Here is a 22637-nt window from a genome sequence, read left to right on the forward strand (position 1 = left end):
GTGACCAGCGCTATCCTCCGGCTCCTGATGGAAATTTGAGAGAGTTTGGCGCGTTGCCTGTTCCAACAGCCCACAGGACTCGCCTCCTCCGGGCAGTATGGAATAAGCAGCCTCCGGGGCCTATCTTTACGCGTGCACACACATCCAGTGGCGTGTCACTGATGATATGTTCCAGCCGTCGGCCATCCCTGTCCTAGCTTCTATATAGACAAGCACTGCTTTCGCTGTAGAAAGGCCTTAAATGCCTCGATCATTCATTCATTATCGTATGCAAGTCTGTTGTGCTATATCAAAACAGATATGTTGTGAGACCAATTTGTGGATGTGTCTTTAAAATCGTTCAGATCTGTATTACGAAACGCAGTTTAAACGTATGGCGAGACGGCGGAGTTCTCCGGGTGGAGGCGTATACTGTCCTTGTCTGTCAGCTAACTGTAGACCTTAAGCTGATTGTCAGTGACAGGCTCAGAGATTCACTGCCCAACCCCACACACTCTTTCTCTTTCATATACCCTTCTGCTCTCCCTCTCTTTCTCTCTCTCTCTCTCACTCCCTAACCTCTACATACATATTATAGACATTTTACTACTTCCACCCCCCATTAAGGGAATTATCTGCATTAAAATAAAGGTGACCTTGCAGTGGCTGCATGCTGGCAGCTTTGCGCTACAAGGTGCATGTGGAGTACGCTCCTCTCTCAAGGTTGTGCGAGTAATATGGCAATAACTCAAGCAAGCCTGAGATGTTTTGCTGGTTTTGCTGGTCTTTCAGCTATTTAGTTGGTTAAAAACGTACCCATGAAAAACCACCAAACCAACCAGCTGAGACCAGCAACCTCACTCGTGCACTTTACACCGGGTTTATGTTTTCATGTGCAGTCTCTCTCTCTAGTGTGAGTATGTGGTTTCCTTTACTCTCTGCATGCAGTATGCCAGGCTGTGTCAGCTCCAGGTGGGGCGTTGACATGGCTGTGGGTAGCTGGCAGGTGGCAGAATAGTGCCGCACCTGTGCTAGGCACAGAGAGGAAACGCAAGCTTGTTCCTCCCCGCCCTGAAAACTATGCATACTGCGCACCCCTGTACCTCTGTAGCTAACAAGCTTCTTTACGTCTGATAACAAATCACACTGAGACCATATAGATGAGTTTTAAAGCTGCACTTGGGAGTCCTTGGTGAGTATTGTAGTGAGTTTGGAGAGCTGGTAAAATGAGGATGAATGTGTTGCATTATGGGGAGTGTGAAACCCAGTAAAAGACCTTACAATATAGATTTGTCTTTTAATTATTTTCTCTGTTTGAGCTTGTCATGCCGTATTTGCTCATTATAGAGAAACATTAAAAGCTGTACGAATAGCCTGAAAGTAGATGTGTGTGTGTGTTTGTTTGTGTGTGAGGGGAGGCAAAGGGAGACAGCTAACTACAGTCTCATGTTCTTGAGAAGATGAGGTGGGCTTCTGTACACACATAAACACACTGAGCTTTCTTTCAGTCTCTCTAACGCTCCACACACATGAGCTCTGGTTAATCCAATCTCAGCCTCCTCATCTTCCTGCAGCTGCTTTCTCACAGATCCCTGCTCTCCTTCAGAGCTCCCTTTTCCCCAAAACACCTTCTTTCCCTATTTTATCTACCAACGCTAACGCTGCACACAGTGCCTTCCTTCTCCTTCCCCAGTTGTCTTTTGGTTTTCTCTACCATCCATGCTTGTTTTTTTTCTTCACCAATATCGCTTTCTTTGCACCAACAAACAGCCAGATTAAAGATATGAAATACAATCCTTTATATAGGGATGCACTGTATATCAATGACCACTTTGATACAGAGAAGAACGAATAATTTTAAATATTTTAAATATCGCTGCTGTTCAACTGAAACCTTGTATCTCCATATGTCATGATTTTTATTTTGTTGTGACAAATCATTATCATTAGTCACCCATTGTGTTGAATACTGGCTTTTGCAAATACCAAACCAATAAAACCTATTAAAAAGTGCTTTTAATAATGTGAATATAATATAATTTAGTATTAATATTTTTTAATATTAGCTGATATTTCATCCATATATCATTTTTCTTTAAATTGAAAATTCTATTCTTCTGTGCATCATAATGTTTGGATTTGACTGATTTAAAGCATGTAAAGTATAATATTAAAGCTTTATTGTAAACACTGCTATTTTAAGACTCCCCAAAAACTATATTGATTTACAATATTGATTTACTTTATTACTTATAACAAAAATAATATTGACTATCAAAATGTATTTATCAGTGCATCCCTGGCATTGACCTAACAAAACAACCGACATCTAACCTCGCGCACATCCTTCTTCACAAGGCCACCATTCTATTAAAGATATGATGTCCACAGCTGGAAGAAAAACATCCCATTGTGTGAAGTCAGTGCATTTATTAACATCTGCACTTGAACTCATAAGTAGCTGCAAAACAGAATCCCCACAGTATCGGCTTTAATAAGAGAATGCTGAGGTAACTGATGGAAGACTGACTGAATAACTAACTAGCACAGATGGAAAACAAATAGCACCAATCTCAGAGACAAAGATGTAAAATAAATGCAATCTAGTGTCTTTTTTTAGAGAGCCTTTTTGCTCATACAAACATACTTCAAAAATGTTTTGAAAAATAAATAATTTTGCAACTGTTTGGTTATATAGTAAAGTGATAAACTTCGCCGTCATCTTATTTAGTAAAGTGATAAACTTCGCCGTCATCTCGTTTTGCAAATCAGCATTGACCTCAAAGCTGTGTCAACACATCTGTGTCTTCATTTCTAGGGACATGAAATCAAGATGTGTGCAGCAGCTAGGGAGACGGGGACTTCATGTAGTCCTGCAGCTGGTTAGATGAAACCTCTGCAGAATATAAACGAAAGCAGCAAATGTGATGTGCATCCAAAAGAGCAGATTAATCTTCAAATGCTGTGGTACAGTGTAATTGAAAATGCCCACAGGGGGTCATCTATGCTCATATAGAATGTTCCAGAAAATATATAGTTATCCTCAAAGAAATCAAATGAACGAGGGTTCACTCATGATTGTGCCTAATGTGTGCGAATACTTCTTTGGAGCTTTTGATAATTGTAAGCGATCTCTTCGTGCCTGAAATATGTAGCAGGGTTTGCCAGACGTGCTTTTGCTAACTGATTGAAGGCTGATGTAGGCTTAATTGAATAAATGCTCGGCTTCGTCTGTTTGTATAAGGGAAGACATTTGCTCCTGGACGAAACAGCAACTTCTGCTAAAGGTCTGCTCTCACCTCTTATCACCCTAACTCCTCTTGACAGCGAGATAACAATATCCACAACCAGAGCGCATCTACAGGGGCAAGATTTCACGCAAAGCAATCCCCTCATGAAATGCCAACGGCTGTATCTATGGTTACTGTGGTGGGGAAGATGGTTTTTGCAGGCCACCCCACTTACCCTTTCTCCATCGGGTTATATTGCGGGGGCTGCCGTGATTTGCAAACTCAGTAACCCTTCCCTTCTCTGACCTCTGACCTTTGTGCACTGATATTCAGAGAGCGGAACTGTCTTTGACATTAACCTGTGTTCTCTATCTTATCTTATTTCTTCTTTTCATTTTTCCTTCTTCTCAACAAAGCAAAAGACACAAATAGCATCCATCTGCGGGTGTGTTTTTGAAAATCCTACCAACATTAAACCACATTATATAATGTTTTAAATGCACCAATCATTTTAGTCTCAAAGGTTTCAGTTTTAAAGGTTTATATTTCAGCGTGAGGCAAGTCTCCGTAGTGAGAGGGACCTTGAAACGTCCTTTAGCGTCGCAGGAGGCGGGTCAGTTAATTGGCTAATGGGCAGGAGAGAAAAAGAAACTGTTTCTGCAATAGCAGGAGCAAAGACTCGCCGGCTGCTGCTGTCTTTTCCTGGGGTGCAAAATGTAGATCAGAGAAATGTGCAGTTTGTGCACAGTCTCGGGAGAACATGCCACTCAAATCCAAACGTCTGTATGAATACCAAAACACACAGGCGGAGAGAAAAATAGAAAGAGGAAGGGAGGGGGAGAGAGGAAAAGGAATGAAACAAAGAATTAGGGGATGGAGAATGAGAGAAGTCGACAACTTAAATGATAGGGGATGAGAGCCAGCTTAGAAGAAATGGGGAAAAAGAGAGAAATCTGCATTTTCTTATTTCACCTGGTCAACTCTTAAACCATCACTATTTTCAATGTTGTTTCTGGCAAGCATGGTATATATATATATATATATACAGAACGTGTCTCTGAAGATCCATCTGTCAGTGTGCTGGAGCATCGTGTTGTGTGTGCTGTGTGTATATTCGTCTGATTATCTTCTGTCTGTGAGCGGCACTTTGAATTTGCGCCAGAGGAATTATTATGCTTGCGCTCGTGAAGGCTGCTCCCTGAACAGCTCACTCCTTCGAGATCTCTCCTTAGCTTTCTTCAAGGAAAATGATGATGAATCAAACCGAGAAATCACTGTGGACACCTATTAAAATTTTACTCAACCGTTTTGTTGGCATTCATGTATATTTAGCTTTGACACAATAAAAAAGGCCTTACTTCATAGCAAACGTATATCATTGCAAAAGCATAATTCTTCAAAACATATTACTTAATCATAGCTAAGCCTTTTTTTACATGAAGCAGAAGTACAACATTTTTAAAGTGAAATTTTTTTGAAGGATTTTTAACTTTACTTACAATTTTATTGCTCACATGTTGCTAAACCCAGGAGATTTATTGGAGATCTCAGTTATGTTTAGGATGACAAATTTGAATCTTTATTTTGTTATACTTATATACTATACTTAAATATTTTAAGAAACAAATTAATGAAATGCAGTGCAAGCTGTAAAATTGTTAACAGCGTAGACATCGGATGATTTAATCTAGAAAGATTGTTGGAAATGGTTTAGTACATATTTAAATATGTCACATTGCTTGCATATTTTGGTATCTTGGCAAATCTGAGCACAATTTGTGGCGGTTATGATCTTGAATTGCTACAGAAGACAAGTCAGATGCCTATAGACCGTTTTTTTCAGGCAGATTTAAAAAAGCCTTCTAGCTATATATTGTACAGCATGGGTAATCTAGATATTGTATGTCATTTGTATCTGAACATTTCTCAGATCAATTTTAATCCATGCAAGATCAATATTTACATAAAAAAATGTGTAGGTTCCTTCTTGCTGTTCCTATTAAGACTCCTTAAAGGTAAAAGTCTCCTTAAAGTGATGTGATCGCAAATATAGAATGTGATGAAAGCTCACATTAGCTGCTGAAATCTTCTCGGAGTTATTTAAGTCTGAATGTGAGACGCGTCTAATAAGCGCATACTGCCTTCACCTGTCATGTGCTCTATCCCCCCTAGAGCTGGATGTTCAGTTACCTCAGTAACTCTCAAGGCATTTGCTCTAATCAGTTGGCAGAGTGAGACTCATTCAGTAATTACATTCGGAGGTTACATTTGTGCTCTAAATCTGTCAGAGCCATTGAAAACAATTATGTATCAGGATACTTTTTCAAATCGGAATGAAGAGCATAGCAAATAGATTACAGACTGCTGTTTACTCTTTCAACAACCTCAAGTCGAAAAACGCAACGAGAGCATAAAGACTTTGAATTACAGCCAAAGCCAAATGCCACTTTTCAGACTACAGTAAAGGCTAATGTTAAACTATTTGGTGTATTTATGAAAGACAGGAAATAAATCCTGAGAATCCGGTTTTAAGCGGTTGTATATCTTATGTTCATTCTATTTTGTAGAAATAATTTCATACTGTAGGATCATCATCTGGCTTTCCTTCACAGGCCATTGTGTATATTTCTTGTGTCCCATAGTATCTGATGTCATGTCAGTCATTTAGTGTGTCTTCTAACGTTCAGTCTACAGAGTTGAGAAATGTGTTTTGTTAAGGACTGCTATTATAAGACTGAAAATCAAGATTAATCCAGAAATCTCAATTCAATTTACTATATAGTAATTTCCTGTAGTTATATGAAGTAACTTGATTTGCACCACAAATCACAATTTAGAAAGTTGGCCCAAGTTGGTCTAAGCTGAATGATGTTTCATCAACATAGAAAATGTCCTCCAACCTTTCAGTCATAACGATATACATTTCAATAACAAAGTTAAAATGTCTTTATATAGAAACACAACACTAAAATTGGCTATCATGCTTATCTGAGAACGATGTGCCTAAAATAGTAAAACTGAAACCTGCCCATGTTTCAAACTCACAGGCTCTACGGCGCCACCGTCTGAGGGCTTGTTGAAAAAGCATGCAGAGGCAGGCTGTCAGATGGATGCTGCTGTTCTCCTGCAGTGGAACTGTGAGAGATGGGGTGCAGTGACACTCACGCTCACAGAGGCCTGAGTCTATGCCGCCAGAGGGACGCAACCTGAGCCTCTCTCTCTTTTCTTCCCAACTCTCTTGACTCCTAGGAAAATCAAGTGGCCCACTTTGACACATAGCTGTCATGTGTAGACACGCTGTGTGGAGAGGGGTGCAAACTCTTCTACCCAGCCATCACACATCCTGGGGCATTTTTCCCACCCCTGCTGCCCAGATTTCAGCATCTCGGCAGCCCGTCTTCTGTTTTTCTCTCGCTCTCTCTCTCTGTTGTCCACCTGCGCCCTCATCCACCCCTTTTTAATATTCCGTCCAGCTTTAGCCTTATTAGCATTGATATGCAACCTTGGAGTCAGACAACAAAGGAGAAAGCCCTAAAGCAGAGTAGGGAGGTAGGAAAGACAATATAAGGAGAGAGGAAGCAGGAATTAGAGGTGATGAAGGGAGGAGAAGAGAGTAGGAAGAGGAAAGTGGAGGGTAGGATTCAATGTGACGTGAAAGCAGAAGAGAGTAAATAATGAGCGGAGAGAAGTACAGATAGGCTCGATCTACGTGGCCATATCTCTGCGTAATGGCCATTTGGAGAGCGCATTGCCGGGACGTCAGCATTGCGGAGGAGGTGGAGTAATGTATAGGTCTACATGGAAGCTACTTCCCATTAACTTCCTCCCTCCCACACCTTATTTCTTCTCTCTTTCACTTGAACTGTTTTCTTTCTGCTTGTGGACAAGATCGCTCAATGCCCCAATGTATTTCCACCTCGCAAAAACTGTATTTCCACCTCGCTTACACACATGCACGCACCAAGAAAAAGGGAGCAAGAAGGTAAAGCATGGATTCACTGTTGGGAATCGCCCTTTTCAATTAGCATTTTGATTGCATGTTAAAGCCCACACACAAACAGTCAAACATTTGCCTGAAAAATGAATACTGCTGCCCACATTTGAATCCAAACCGCTCAGATTTGGGATTCGACAGTCACGGCAAGTTTGTAAAAACATATATCTGCCTCTGCCATTCGAAACACTGCAATTATGTTGTCTTGCACCTTTATGTGATGTAATAATACAGGCCTAGGATTTTTCTTACCAAGTTCAGTTTGTAGGTTTTGCTACTCTCTCTCTCTCTGTTTCTGTCTCGGGGAGAATTGGTTCCTGGCAGGCACAGTCTCCCACTAGCCTGGTGACAGCCGGGGGAGGCAGTTTCTGAGCCCTTAGTCAACAATGGACACATACACTTACACAACACATGCACATCGCAGCATGCACAGTGCAGCCTGCCCTATCTCTATCACAGCGATAGCGGATCGGTAAACACAGCCAGTCATCTCCAGACATGCTTGAACACAAACTACACTATGCATGGAAACACACCCTCGCACACTGCCTAATAGATTCTTATGAACACGTACACACATGAGGTCACTCCCACTCATTCTCATTTACAAACTTACAATCTGACATACACACTACAACACGATTGCACAATCTTGACATTACTGTAAATCAAAAACAGCATTTATGAAATCATTTTCAAAAAAAAAATCACATAAATCATGACACAAACGGGTGTTTCATTTTGATGCAGACGTCAAAACGAGAGCAAAAAGGTGAGCATTAGGATTCTGTACTGCCTCTACAATGTAAATGGTTTCAAACCGCAGCATCTTAGAACCTGCTACACCTGTCCTTTCTCTCCTCTCTTCTCCTTTCATCTCCTCTTCTCTCCTCTCTACAGCCTTGTTCTCAAATAAAGCTCCTCTCATCCTAAGATACAGGGGAGGAGTAGCATAAAGGGGAGTGAAAGAGAGAGACTCCAATGCTGCCACTGCAGCTGCAGGCAATAAGACACAGCAAGGGCAAACACACACTTGCAACACACACACACGTCTGTCTGCACAAAACCTCTGCAGCATCCTTACCATCTTAAACCCGTTCCATTCCATTTGTAAGTCGGCGGGCAGAGTTCTCGCCTACAGCCTGGCTAACGTCTCCTCACTTGGAGATCTCTAGCTGTCTCTCGTCTCTGTATCTATCTCAGCGGTGGCGAGGCAGCGTGCGGCCAGCAGGAGAGAGAGTGGGAATTCCTCTTCCGAGCGAGGCTGCTTGTGAATGCACGGGCTTCGGCATGAGCCGAACGCTGCAGCCCCACTCCCTGCCCCCTCCTCATTGGTGAGCTCAGAATAGCCCCCTCCTCCTCGGTTTCCTCACTGGCTGCCTCGGCTGTCCGTCATCTGCTCTACTCTGAAAAATTAACACTTTCGCTCTGGCAGCCTTGCAGACGGAGGCACAGGCATTTTGGCTAACAGAAGCCCTTTCAGAACCAGCAAAGGCAATCAATCGCTACTGAGGTCTCAGCTTGAGTTAGCGCAGAGTGATTGCACCTACAGGCATTATGGTAATAGGGTGCATGCACATTTCTGCTAATTAATGCAAGTTAAAAGCATGCACTGATTACAAAGTATGTTAAAGCAGTTACATTGCAAATACGTCTTTATATACATTTATAGATGGATGTCACATGAGTCATAAAAGAGTCTATTTAGTTTCTGTTGCTGGAACCAAAAGTTTACAAAAGCTAAACCTATAATCGGCGTGATTTCATCAAAGGCACTTTCATAAATGAACTTTGCTGAAAATCTGCCCTGAAATTGTTAAATCTGTATTGTTACAGTTACAGTTAATAAAATAAATGGTAAAAAATGGTGAAATCTCAGAGTTACGTAGTTAAAATTAGCCAAGACATTTTTGTCACTGGCAAACATGGGCAATTGTTTTTGCTTATTTTAAAAATGTTGGTGTGGAGAAATCACACTGTAGGTACACTTACATTCACACACACCTTTACGCAAAATGCGCACCTTAATAGTCTTTCAATAAACACATATTATTATCATCACTCATTGTGCCGTGCGTATAAGAAAACGACATACAGCGCGATTTATGATAATAGTAATATTATGAGAGGTGAAGGAATTATTCCAAGGTTGCTCGTAACGATGTGTTGCAATGATTCTCACCCCAGTGCAATTCTTCAAATGAGAGCACGTTACTCACCATGACCATTCTCGTGTCCTGGGGTGAACAGGAGAAAAGAAAAGGCTCGTTCTTTTATTCAAATAAACGGTGAGAATTTAACCGATAGTCTTGAAGGAGAAAGTCTTGAAGGAGGTGTCGCGTGGACCCAAGGACAGACGGATGGAGACGGGTCGGCTGACGGATGGAGAGACGGAGTCGAAAACGTAAAGGTGCCGTCGAAGAGCGCTTAATTTTTCGTATGTGAATGGTCGTGAGGGTGGAAAGTATCTAAAATAAAACAATAAAAACAAAAAAGAGCGCTCCCTCAGTGACTCTATGGAGCTAGTAGTGCGAGCATCCCTTTTTCCTCCACGCCATTTATGGAGCGCAGTGTCAGGCTTGTGTGAGATTTGATTGGCTGAGCGGGACGGACGGGGGGTGGCGCGCGATGCCTTTGGCGAGGCGGGAGTCAATCAGTGGGGGGGGAGCGTTCGTCTTTGGGGAAACTAAGGGCTGATTGACAACTAATTTGACCTTCGGTTGCGAGTGGGAGACAGGTACACTCGAAACGCTTTTGCTATAAGAGTAAGGTGTCAAAAAGAAACGGTACCACTGATGGCTAGAATAATGGGTGGGATTAATTTACTATTTTTAACCTGAGGGGAAAGTGCTTGAAATCGACCGAGGTAAAACACAATTTGCGCGCGCTGCGCTCTCATTTGTTTTCCATTTCTTGAACATGTCGTGCAGCATTTCCTATAAATACTTATTTTTAAAGTATTTCCGCCTTTTGCTATTTTCCAAACACCTCGATTTAAAATAACCCCACTTTAGGCAACAGTCACTACATGCTGTTGCTGTTTGTTCAGGTGAGAAGGGCAGTCTTGTAAAATAATCTTACCGAATGCATTATTTCTTCTCTTTCATTTTCTCTTCTCTAAGTATCACCGCCAACTCCACGTTGTCTGTTGTTCGCAGCTGCACGCGCTCTGAATCAATAATTAAGCGCGAGACCAGCCGCTCCCACCCCTGACAAAACCCATTTCACATCTCCGCCGGTGAGGGCTGCCCGAGAGCGACTGCTCGCCCAATGAAGGGATTTCAGATCTTGTTTTATTTACCGAGATATGGAATTCATCACAGGCAAAAACACATTTTCTGCTTGCACCCATTTACTCTGCATATACAATCCTAATGTTGCGCATTCAATGGGTCTTCGGGGAGTTTTGTGTGAATGCAATTCACTCTCAGGTTTGTTGTGCTGAAATAATGGGGGTGTCATTTTAATATGGTTGTGGGTCTTTGTGCTGCTGTAGTGGTACAATAGAACAAATCACAGGGCTGGGAAACGTGTTGCGGCTGTGGTCTTATCGTCCCTGCACCTGCACCTCCTCTAAAAACCATGCACAACCGAGGTCCCTTACGGTGAGCAACTCACTTGACAAGAACCACTTTTGGCATGAGAGTCCAGCAGAGCCATAAAATATGAAAGACATTTTCGCTGGATGGCCAGGCCTTACACTTAGGGACACGTTACTTGTGAGCTTGAGAAAACTTTGTAGCCTATTTATATTTTTATATAAAAATTCTCATCTGTTCTCTTTAGATGCACATGGCACAATAACAGATCGTTTGTTCTTAGCTTGGCTTTAAACGGCACAACAGATGATAATTAATCTCTTTTGCAATGAAATGTTCAGAAAAAGTTTCGAATAATCATAAATGTACCTTTATGAAAATGTAGTGTAGATGTAGAAATGTATGAAATATTCACATGATGCTGAAATGCATATTAAAACCTGCTGTGCACAGACCACCTCTGAAACAGCGAATTTATGATTTGCTTCCCATTTTGCTCATTGCACCACATGGAGGAATGCGAGTTATAGAAGGGATTACCTATCATCTTCTTCACAAGACATTAATACAGGTCCCTCCCACCAAGTTTGGGAGAGGAAAGAATATGCATGTCATTGTATTCATATTCAGCCCTGATTCAGTTATACACAGGACCTCTCATCATGGTGCAGACAAAGTTGAGTTCTTCCATTAACCTCTGTATGAGTTCATTTGAAGTCTACCAGCCACTGATGGTGGCCTTTCAAACACACAAAGATAATGAATGTGTATTATGTCCCCTATATTTCCATTTAAAAATATTTTAGTGAGCCTTGAGATAGATTTTACTGTCTAGTTGATATGTATCATAAGGTTTAAGATACCTTGGCATAAAACAATGCAACAGCATAACAAGAAGTCATGTGTTTGATTCAAGGGTTTTGATCATGCATTCTGATGAAATGTACTTTATTTAAAAAAGTCAGTATTTGTAAAGGTTTCTGCCAAATGCAAAAATGTCCATCTGACCATTTATTTTGTCTGATAATCGTGATTTTTTGTCTCTAAATCAACTCAAATGAGAAATATTATATACAGATACAAATACAGATTAGAGCACAATGACATTTCTGTAATATCCATAATTATCATGTGTTTAAACTAAGATTAATTGTGCCAAAACCGAAGACCTAATTAAAAATCAAGAGCAACAATGTTGTTTTTGCTAGTTATTGTGATGATAATAGCGTTCTCTCTCCCTCTTTGTCTCTCTCTCACCTCTTTCTCTAACTCACTTCCTGTTTTTCTTGAAAATCTTTTCAAAGGATTAAATGTCAGCTGTTTGTCTGTGTACCAGGTGATGCAGAGAGAGTTCATAGAAGGAATGCCCACCTGGGAGAAACAAAGTGAGTCTCCCTGATTTCAAAATGTAACAGATCATGAAACATAACATATAGTGTATAACCATACATTTATCCAGGCAAATCTGTGCACTAGCATTCTGTGTGTTGATGTTGTTTTCAGAACAGGCGGGTTAAATAAAATGTAAAATTGTGTTGTTTTGAGTCAAGAGGTTATCAAGCAGTGAAATAAAATATTTTAAATAAAAAAGATTAGAATTTATAATAGTATACATAATAAGTATATTATATTGATATGACATGGTTAAATGTAAACAATATATATACACAGTATATATATATAGGATAGTATGTGTATGTTTATGTATATGTACAGTATATATAAACAAACACACATAATATTGCTTTCATTTTACGAAAATATTATTATATAATATCTATATTATTTGTAAGAGCCCCTAGCAAAAAAAAACAATTCATTTAAAATGCATTTTTTTCATGCTAAGTATAGGTTCAATCTATCAACATATTAACTGACATGACTTACTGTTATAAAATTTAAATGTTATTTGGAGTACTATTTAAACACAATGCACTTTTCTTCATATTAAGCCGGTGTTTAAAAGAAATGTCACTTTTGATACGGATTTATGATTTTTTTAGTAAAATCAATCTTTCAATGCAAGATATTTAAAGTGTACCTGAAGCGTACTTGCAATAGTTCCACTTTAGCATAATCAAATTTTAGAACAGACTTTAAGTATACCCATTTAGTATACCAAAAATACAATCGTAATGTATTTTCATTAAGTACATATGTTGAAAATGGATTTGCAGTGGACTAAGCATGAAATATATGTATTTCATATACATTAAAGTATACTTCTTTTTCAATAGGTACCACTTGCAATATATTTGTATTTCTCTTGTATCTAATTCTTCCATATGAGAAAGTATTTTGAATCGTAGCCGTATACAGCAGCAGTAGACATGCAGGATGAGGGAACGCGTCCAGTATGACTCAGAGGATGCTTGTGACCCTCTGTTTTCTATGTTCCCTCCTGGGCTGGGTGGGGACAGATGGAGGGAGGGGTCTTAGGGATTAGACAGGCATGAGGTCTGTGGTGGGTGGTTTGGCCAAGAATACATGGAGGTTTTGAGTGGGAGGAAGTGATCTCAGGGATCTTTACTATGGCAGAAAAGTGTGCGTGTATATACACATAAATGACTTCCATTTAGTCATCATGCGTTGGATAAGCCTCTCACAAAACTGAACAGCAGGTAAACGCAGTCAAACTAAGATAGCATCATTTTATATAAGACAGTCATTTGTCCTTCAACCCACTTGCATTGTACTTCAGCCATTTTGCCAAATAGTCTTTTTATGCAGGTATTGTTGAACTAAAGCATGGCTGTTCTGACCACTGCTGGAACGGTTTTATTACGGGCCAGCTAATGTAAATCGCATAATTTATCAGCTGTCAAAAAGCCATTAAAAGTGAAGCAGCATGTGAATTGAGTAACGAGCTAAAAGCAACAAGGCTAATTGATTTATTTTCATCCTGTAAAATGGTCTTTTATATGCTCGGCAAACTAATTGACACTAAAAATGTATTCGCTCATGTCTTTATCTCGGACACATTCGGTATAAAGTGGATTGTAATTTTTTTATTGAGTGCCATCATAAGATTAAATTTAAAACATTCCCAGAATACACATAGTTTTTATCTATATTAATGCCAAAACATGCAGGCCTTTTATTAAATTTATATAGAATTTATGTTTTCTCTCATATTGTGTTGTTATTTGGGGATTTGAGATTTGGTCAAAGTCTTTGTAAGGTGAGCATGTAAAATGCCACTTTAGTTTTTGTTCAGTCACTCAGATACACATGCACACACCCAGTACACTAACCTCTCTCTCTCTTTCTCCCTCTCTCTCTCTCTGCCTGTACTCCTTTGTTTCTGGAGTACCTCTGATCCTCTGCGGCCGCTTAGCTCCAATTAGAGCATCCCACCAGCCTGGCCTCTAACACAAATACACATACACAAACACACAAATGCTTAGCCCCAGCCACTTTTCACACTGCCTCATTTCAGACCTCAATCTGACTAATTACTCAGAACCTTACGTGCCCCGTCCCTCCCTGCTTGCAAACACACACACCACCTGACTCCTTCACCGGGCCACCAGCACAAATCCAAGGACTCTTGTTTGACAAATATTTCAAACCTACACTCTACTTAGGTGAGTGTGTTACTCATGCTCCATCAGTGTCCCGTCAATGGTATCGATTTCCTTCATATGCATCCTACACATTCACTTCGATTACCAGCACGCATCTATTCTGAGATCGGAGTACACGTTAAAACATGCAGCAGGCATGGTGATAATTGTTTCAAGCGAGAGAAATCTTCCTGTGAGATGGAGCATTTATTTTGTCTCAATTTTCACCTTGAATAATAGCAGGTTTATTTAAAGACACCGAAGTGTAGATCCCTTGCAAGCTGTCAGCTAAATTGTGTTAAAAATTGCACATCTCATTTGGTACCTTGTGTAAAAATGTAGAATGTTCGCCATTTTATGTTACATTGTAGACTGCTAGAAGGACAATACTTGAAGTTTACACACCAAGCATTGCATGTCAATGATGAAAACACACGACTTGTGTAACTTGTGCTTTCGTGTTTTGTTTTAAAATAAGAGATTTTTGTAGCCTAAATATTACATAGAAAACATCCTGAGATTTCCTGAAATGCTGCCTCTGTTCAATTTTGATTGGTTGAAAGACAAATATTTATTTTAGTGAAATAATATTTCTATTTGACATCCCAAAAGTAACAATTCTCATTCGTTTTAGGAGTAAGGGGGGGAGTTTTTGTTCCTCTAAAGCAAATATCTCTTTCTGTCAGAGGATATGAATATCACCTAGTCCAATTCCTGTTCCCGTCACCTTCTCAAAAGAGAACCTCGACACCACATCAACGTTTTTTGGCGGCTTACCGCCAGGCAGCACTGCATATGTCAGGCTACTGAGCTCGGGCTCAGCTCGCCATGTCAACCTGTAAACCTGTCTAAAATCAAGTTTTATGGAATCTTTGTGTTGTGTTATAACTCCAATTGAGGAGCTAATAAGATCATACATGAATAGAATATAAAATAAGAAACAGTCACCAATATTTGACATTGTAGATTTTCAGTGTTCATGAAGTAACATTACAGTCAAAAAGACAAATATAGAATAATGCATATTTTAGTGGCACTTTAATTAAAGTGAAAGCTTTTATTTAACATTAAATAAAGACTCGTTATTTTGGAGGGAAATTAGATAAATGTGTTGGTGAATCTTTGAGCAGATCTGGAACCCGGTGGGAGGCTCTTCTCGCGGCCTGTTTTGAACAAAGGTGACATTGAGACACTCCAGCTTCTTTCTGATCATTAACATCACTAGCCATTCTCTCCATCTCATTTTCGTGTTACGTAGTTGGTGGAGATCGAGTCGTATGACGGTTGGCTGTAGGGTGGCCTTTGCTGTGTTTGATCGCAGTTGGAGCTCTCGATCACGATGAGGAGGACCGCTGTGGTCCATCTGGCCTGGTCTTTAATCAGTGCTTCCCTTTAGAGAGGAGGGGGCCATGTTTACTGTGCTGACTGGGCCTGCTACTTTTGCTTAGAGCAAACACCAGATGAATGTGGCATTTTTTATTAGTTTTCAAAGCACAGAACAGCAAACAATATTATTGTTAATTCATTTAAGTTTAACTTCCTTTATGCTTCTTAAGGTCATGGGTACGATTCCCTGGATCCCCACACGTTATGATGAAATGTGTAGCTTGAATGCACCGTAAGTCACTTTGGATAAAAGTATCTGGTAAAAGTTTGAGCTCAAAATTGTGTCATCTAATTTCAGAAACTTCTAAGATGCCTAACTAGATTGACTCCACAAAAATAAGGTAATGACGCCCCATTACAGATATGACTAGTAATGTAGCGTTTTGCTTTCTTTCCTGAAATGAAGCTGCGCCAACATAATTTGATTCAACAACTGCTCGGAGTTATCTGGAAAAGTAAGTCAATTTTGCCTCATTGTTATTATAGGCACAACTCATATCTCTGGGGTAAAATCGAACAGAAATGTACCATCGATCTCTCTTCTTTCCTTCCCTCTTTCCTCCTGTTCCCCCACCTATCTTTCCTTGTTTGTAGATACTCCATCACCTTGTCTTTCCGAGCCCTGGGAAAAGCAACGTCAGTATTTCTGCGCCACTCCCTCCATCCTCGCTGTCTTTCTCCCAGAATGCACGGTGCCTTACTTAGCCAGAACCGGAGCGAGAAGGGAGGGAGAAATAGATTCACAGAAAGAAAAAGATACAAGTGCCGCTAGTTGTAGACAGAAGGAATGCCTTAAGAAGCAATTATCATATGTAACTTCTTTTTTCCACTTCGCTTGAAATTGGGTTATTTCAGTGAGTTTGTATTGATGTTTTTGAACAGGCTTCATGGCAGAGCATTTAATGCTGAACACTGCTGTTAGAGCAAATGCATTATTAATGCAAGGGGAAACTAACGGGGACCAGCGGCTCCTCGGGGCTGTGAAGAGGACGGTTGGCGTCTCAGAGGAAGCAACACCACGCCTCAAAGGTCTTCCTCAGTAATGCACACATGCCAGGCATCCATCATTTATTCATGACAGTCAGGCGCCTCTAACTCCCCCGAACAATTAACGAATCAATGAAATGTATGGGCTCAGAAACTATCAATTCGGGGAAACAGCACCGTTCGTCAACGTGTCAGCTCTTGGGCACAGGCTATCATTCACCCAGAGAGCACATTTATCACTTTAAAAACAGCCCGCGTGTCATAGCAACGCGGCTAATCCTACTATAAAATGGCCGCCCAATTCTGATGGATGATTGGACTTCTTTAATGTCAACAAGTCTGAGTGTGACTGCTTTCCGAGTGCGTTTAACATATAATCCAACGTTTTGGATCGAGTGTGTTTGAAAGAAATGCAGTTTCTTTTCGAAGAATGGCAGCTCGTTTTGCTCGGATTTAAAGAGGGATAATCTCTTCTCTGAGTGGTCAGTGTGTTTATGTTCTCGGTGTGGAGAAGAAACGGGCTACAAATCATGTTCATCTTAGAAGATTACAGCAAAATGATAGTAACTTGTATAATTCATCAAGCGATGTTGCTTTCGGGGGTGTGTTTGAGATTTAGAAGTAACATGCATGCATAATAAAAGAGAGAAAGAAGAGAGTGAAATTGATGAATTACCGGCGCAGCTTTTTACACTACAGCGCCTTCGCAATTCCTGTTCAATTAACAAAACCATTAATTACAGTACTTAAGCAAAGCAGGGTAAACCAGACAAGCGAGCATTCGTGCACTTAACACACGTTTCTGCGTCAGCACTCAACGTTTCTTTTTTAAAATCTCTCCGTCGTCATTCCTGAAATACCCATAAATGTGTTTGAGAGAACTGAATCATTAAAATCCCTATTTCTGTTTCAGGAAGAGTACAATAGCACTATTGTTGAAATAAACATGAACTATTTCTGCTTACGAAAATCTAGCCAGGTTCAGTTTGCATTCTGAGTAACGCAGTGTAGTGCTGGCTCAGCCGTGGAAATTACTCTTCCTTTGTAATTTTTTTTGCCATTCCTGCTTTTTCTTTTCTTTTGTATCTTTTTATGGCTCTACTTATATAGTCTGACTTGAAACACAAAGCTTTCGCTGTTCACCCAATCCTCTGTTTTGATGTTCATTTTCCCTACAGAAATCACAGCCCTGAAACTCCAAACGAAGACCTTTATTCTCTACGTGGTTTTTTCTTCAGGGACCATCATCGCCCCCCTGCCTCTGAAATCACAGGCTTTTTACTTCCAGGTCATGGTGCCTGTATCACTCATGCTGACCTCTGTCTTTTCTGACTTTTTTTAGCTTGCTTTTCAAAGAGCTCCAATCTGCTTTACTCTTCATCAACAGCCAGTCCATGTGAAATCATCAAAAAGTAAAGGCAGTGTAAAAATCAGACCTTTCCGTAGCGACACCGAGATTCAGCACTGAGTTTGAGGTCCCTGGAGGGACAGTCTTCCACTACATAGGCATAGGGGCCAGATGTCACCTGTCCTCCCAGGCGAGGGGAGCTCTGGTGGGGCTAACACTCAGCTGAGGCAGGCTGCCCTGGTTCTCTCTCTGCCTGGCTGGAGACACCTGCTCCTCGCCTCAGTGGTGATGGCCCCCAGTGGAGCGTTTTTTCATTAACGTTAAATCTCTTCCTCATGCACCAGCGTCCTGAACCATGTGTGTGCATTATTTTTGTGTTGTTTTTTGTCCATAGGTACACATTGTATCATGTACATAGGTGTACATAGGTATACATAAACGCGCATACACTAGTTTAGGTGATTGGTGGTTTTACTATCTATTTTTTCCCAAACCGCATACAAACACTCAGTATATTCTCAAGCAACAGACATGTGATCAGATAATTCTCAAGATTGCATGTTTATGTGGAAAACCTTCCATTATTTAATGTGCTTGCAGTTGTTTAATTGTTGATTTCATTACATTGTTTCTTAATACACATTCTTGCTGTTTTTCCCATCTTAACATGCTAATGGATCAAACATAAAACTCCAGGCGATATTCTCTGAAGCCAGATTGCTTGAGCTGATACATCCTTACACATGATACATAGAAAGTCCCCTGTGTATTGTAGCTCGTGCTGGCCTTTTAGTTCCACCCAAATGCAGTACACGACCAAGCCATCAAGCAGACACACAGCGATTCTGAATGTATTCTCCTGTTCTTGCATTTAAGTATTTCTAAGAAAAGTATTCCTAAAATTTTTCAAGAAAATCTTGCAGTACAAAACAGAACAGTATATTACAGAAAGCCTTCGCATAACATGTTACATAGTTTTCAAAAATGTGAACCTGAATTTGGAAAAATCGCTTTTTTGTATGTTATTTAGCTTACTGTCCTTTCCTTACCCATTGTGTTAGACTTAAAAATACACAACAAAAATGGCATCCCCAGCTAGCATTGGCTGTACCTGAATGTGCATTTTGATCTCAAAATCTTTCCATGGGCCATTATTTTTTTGAAAACAGACAATCGCTGCTTTTATTGAATTTCATCAGATTTCTCCCACTTCCTTTTTTCACAGAATTAGCAAATGTGTTGCTCAGTTCCACATAATATCACAGCTATTGACCATATATATGAGCACAGACCATCACCATAATGCTCAATAAATATTTGGCCGGTGTCCTGTGCAACATTTGGCGTATGTTTCTTAAAAACAGGTGGTCCTGCATCTCTAGGGCACCGTACATCATTCTGTGCTTCTGCACTTATGTCATTTACACATGCACGCACACGAGTTTCGGCGGCACGAGGTGGCTAATTTTCTGATGAATGGCGTTTACGTGTATGCGTGTGACCGCCGAGTGACCCGCAGATTAAATAGCTCAATGTTGCACCCCTTCTTTCAAAATGGCGAAGCGCCCTGATAATAGCGGCGGCCCCCAATGCTACAGATGATAAAGCCGCAGGGCTCCAGGCAGAGAATTACGCTCTGTCCTTTCCGGAAGCTTTGGAAATGAAATCGAGACAGAATATTGATAGGAAACATTCAAAATTCTCAGCAGCGAGAATAAAATGCTGGTGTCATATTTGGTTTAACACGGTAGCTTTTGTGCCAAGCTAAATATACACAGAGGTAAAAAGGTATTGACGTCGGTATTCTGGGGTGAAGGCTAATAACTCGGCAAGGGAGAGACGTGCTACTAGAAGGAGAAAAGGGTTCTTATTTCTGAACAGGAAGTTGATCCATTGCAATCTAGCGCTATTGTGTTGTGAGATGTGAATCTTTTCACAGTTGATGAGTCTGCTTCACTCGCTGCTCGGCTGCTCTTGTGCAGGATTCACTCACACGCTTACACACACGCTACGGCTTTGTGCGGGGGTAGAATGCAGCACCTGTTCTCAGTACAGTTAGGCTGAGGTTGAGCAGCACAAATGAACTAATTTCCACGGGCTACATTGAACAGAGAACACTGCAATCACAGCAGGAGGAGCCCGTCGAGCCAGCAGATGGGCAGAGCTAATCATTGTTGTGAAATAGAGATGACCCTGCCTATCTCTCATACTGCCAACAGACATTTGCCAATCGCTCCTCAATTCCCTTTCCTCTCCCCCTCGTCTCTGTTTGTTTCTCGGCTCGCTCTAACGAATTCAGGAGCGAACGTAACCTTCAAAAAAACGGTCCAAAATGAAGTTGGAAACCAACAGGCAGCCGTTCGTGACACGCTAGAGCAGCTGTAACCCGTGGACTGCTGGAGTATGCATGCGCACGCTGGAGCGGCATCTCCAATCAGTAACAAATCTGCATCTGTGTTTGGATTAATAACCGTAACCTTACAGACGTGTTTTTGACGGATTGTGCAGTTTATCTCGTGATTGTGCTTTTTGTGGTGTTTCAGAGCCTTTCATCATTTGTGCTGAATGTTATAAAATGTACTATAATTGGAAATCACACCGTATTCTGCTTAGCGCAGTATCTGGAGTGGCAATGTGTCACGCTTAATTAAAAAAACACTCTGGTTATTAACCGTGATTAGAAATCAGTTCAATGTCTTTGGATGTTTGAGAACCCGTGAGAGTGTTTGGCACAGGGTGTGATACCTAAATCAAACACAACTAGGATATGCTGGAATTGTTGGCTACCTGCAGCGAAAGAAGGGTTTTCTCCCTAATTTAACAAAATATTTTCCAGATTGTTTATTGGGAAATGTTAAAAGCGCTTGGATAGATTAGGTATGTAAGTGGTCTGTTGCATTTAATTATTATGCTCAACTTTTATAGGTTGATGTTTTTAAAAAACGTGCACAGATCTACATTTGTGTTTTCGTTTGCTTAATTTATTTCCTTAATCATAAAAGGTAGTCAATATTGCGATATATTGCGTACTGTGCGAATAGAACAATAATTGAAAAAGCTGCATCTAAATGGAACCTTCTAGTCATTTTCCTCTTCAAGATGTCTGTGAGAAACCTAATGCACGTTGAAATAAAACAACTCGACAGGAGAACAAAATCGTCCTCACACAAAAAAAAGGCATACACAGACAGACCTCTGCCTCTTGTCTGTACAATGATTTAATGTATGCAAATGATCTGGCTTCACTTAATGAAGGCACCATTAATCATTGTAACGATGCTCTGGTTTAACCTGGTTAATTACAATCTGAAATGCGAGTTGTGTATTTACGGATGAATGCGAGTCATAAATGCAGATTTTGAGGGGCAGAAACAGACCAGCAGAGAAACAAGAAAATGTTTCCTTAAAAAACAGCACATTTTCTTGGGCTATTCAAATATAACATAAATGGAATACAACAAAGTGTATTTCCAAAACATAAAATGCAATCCTGAAAACAATAAAATGAAATTCAATGCTAATAATTACATATATCGTTTAATGTATAGTAATAATAAAAAAACATAGCACCTAAAGATGTGACATTTCATGAATTGTAACTGATTTATATATTTAACATTAAATGGGAAAACGTAGAACATTAAAACAAGGCTGGTTCACATTCTCCTAAGAGTGAAAGAGAAGATCCAGCCATCTTCAAAAAACAATCTATGTTGTAAAATCAATCAGAGCTGTGCCAGTGTGAAAAAGTCAAATAGAAAAAAAGTCAGAATAACATTTCGCATAGTTAATGATTAGAGTCACATAAATCATATTATATTTCGGATTAATTTGCCGCAGAGCCTTTGTACGTTGCTAGGCCAAATAGTAACTGATTGCTGAATCCCAGATATTCGTTGAACCATTTTGTAGTTCAAATTAAAATATTGTTGTTGTGACTCTACATGCCTCGTTTCTCTTTATCTTCTCCGAGCTCACCAGGATGAATAATCAAAATGTTCCGAAATCCCTGAGCTGCCAGGGATTTTAAGAGAAACACGTACGCACCTCAGAAAGGTTGCGAGGAAGGTTTTAAAAATCTGCTGTCTCTGCCTATGAACACCCATCTGCATGCGATCGCAGTGTGTATGTACACTTGGTTATGTGTGTGTGTTTGTGCACTGGCAAAGGAGCTCCTGTGCTGTCACTGCGAGTCTGATTTGTGTGAGAATGTGGTGCGGCTCCAGGCAGGCAGGCTGATCCTGTTTTGTGGAGACGAGGAACGAGAGCCCATCACAGATTAGACACCCACAGTTTCGTGTCGATTTAATGCACCAAGTCAGGGATTTATTCTTAACCGACCGGCGCTTACAGCACCAGCCAGCGAGTCAGCCAGCCAAGGCTTTCCCATACAGTCATCTCTCTACCCTCCAAGACTGTCGTAGGAGATCAGAAATAACTGAATGAGAACGTCAGGATGTGTATGCAATGTCATTGTTTCAGACATAAGTCAAAACAAAGTGCTTTTGCCGTATAGAATGAATGTATTATTCATCATATGGTAAAGGTCAGAAAAATCTAATATAACCATCCAACAATTTTCTATACCGCTAATACAGTATTTAGTGT

General features: G+C 40.4%; 1 protein-coding gene across 2 annotated transcripts in view; it reads right to left on the bottom strand.

The window, feature by feature from the left end:
• elavl4 (ELAV like neuron-specific RNA binding protein 4) overlaps positions 1 to 22637 on the bottom strand; it is a 73040-nt gene that overhangs the window by 48610 nt on the left and 1793 nt on the right. The window lies entirely within an intron of this gene.

The sequence above is a fragment of the Triplophysa dalaica genome, chromosome 18, assembly GCF_015846415.1.
Source record: "Triplophysa dalaica isolate WHDGS20190420 chromosome 18, ASM1584641v1, whole genome shotgun sequence".
Lineage (NCBI taxonomy): Eukaryota > Metazoa > Chordata > Actinopteri > Cypriniformes > Nemacheilidae > Triplophysa > Triplophysa dalaica.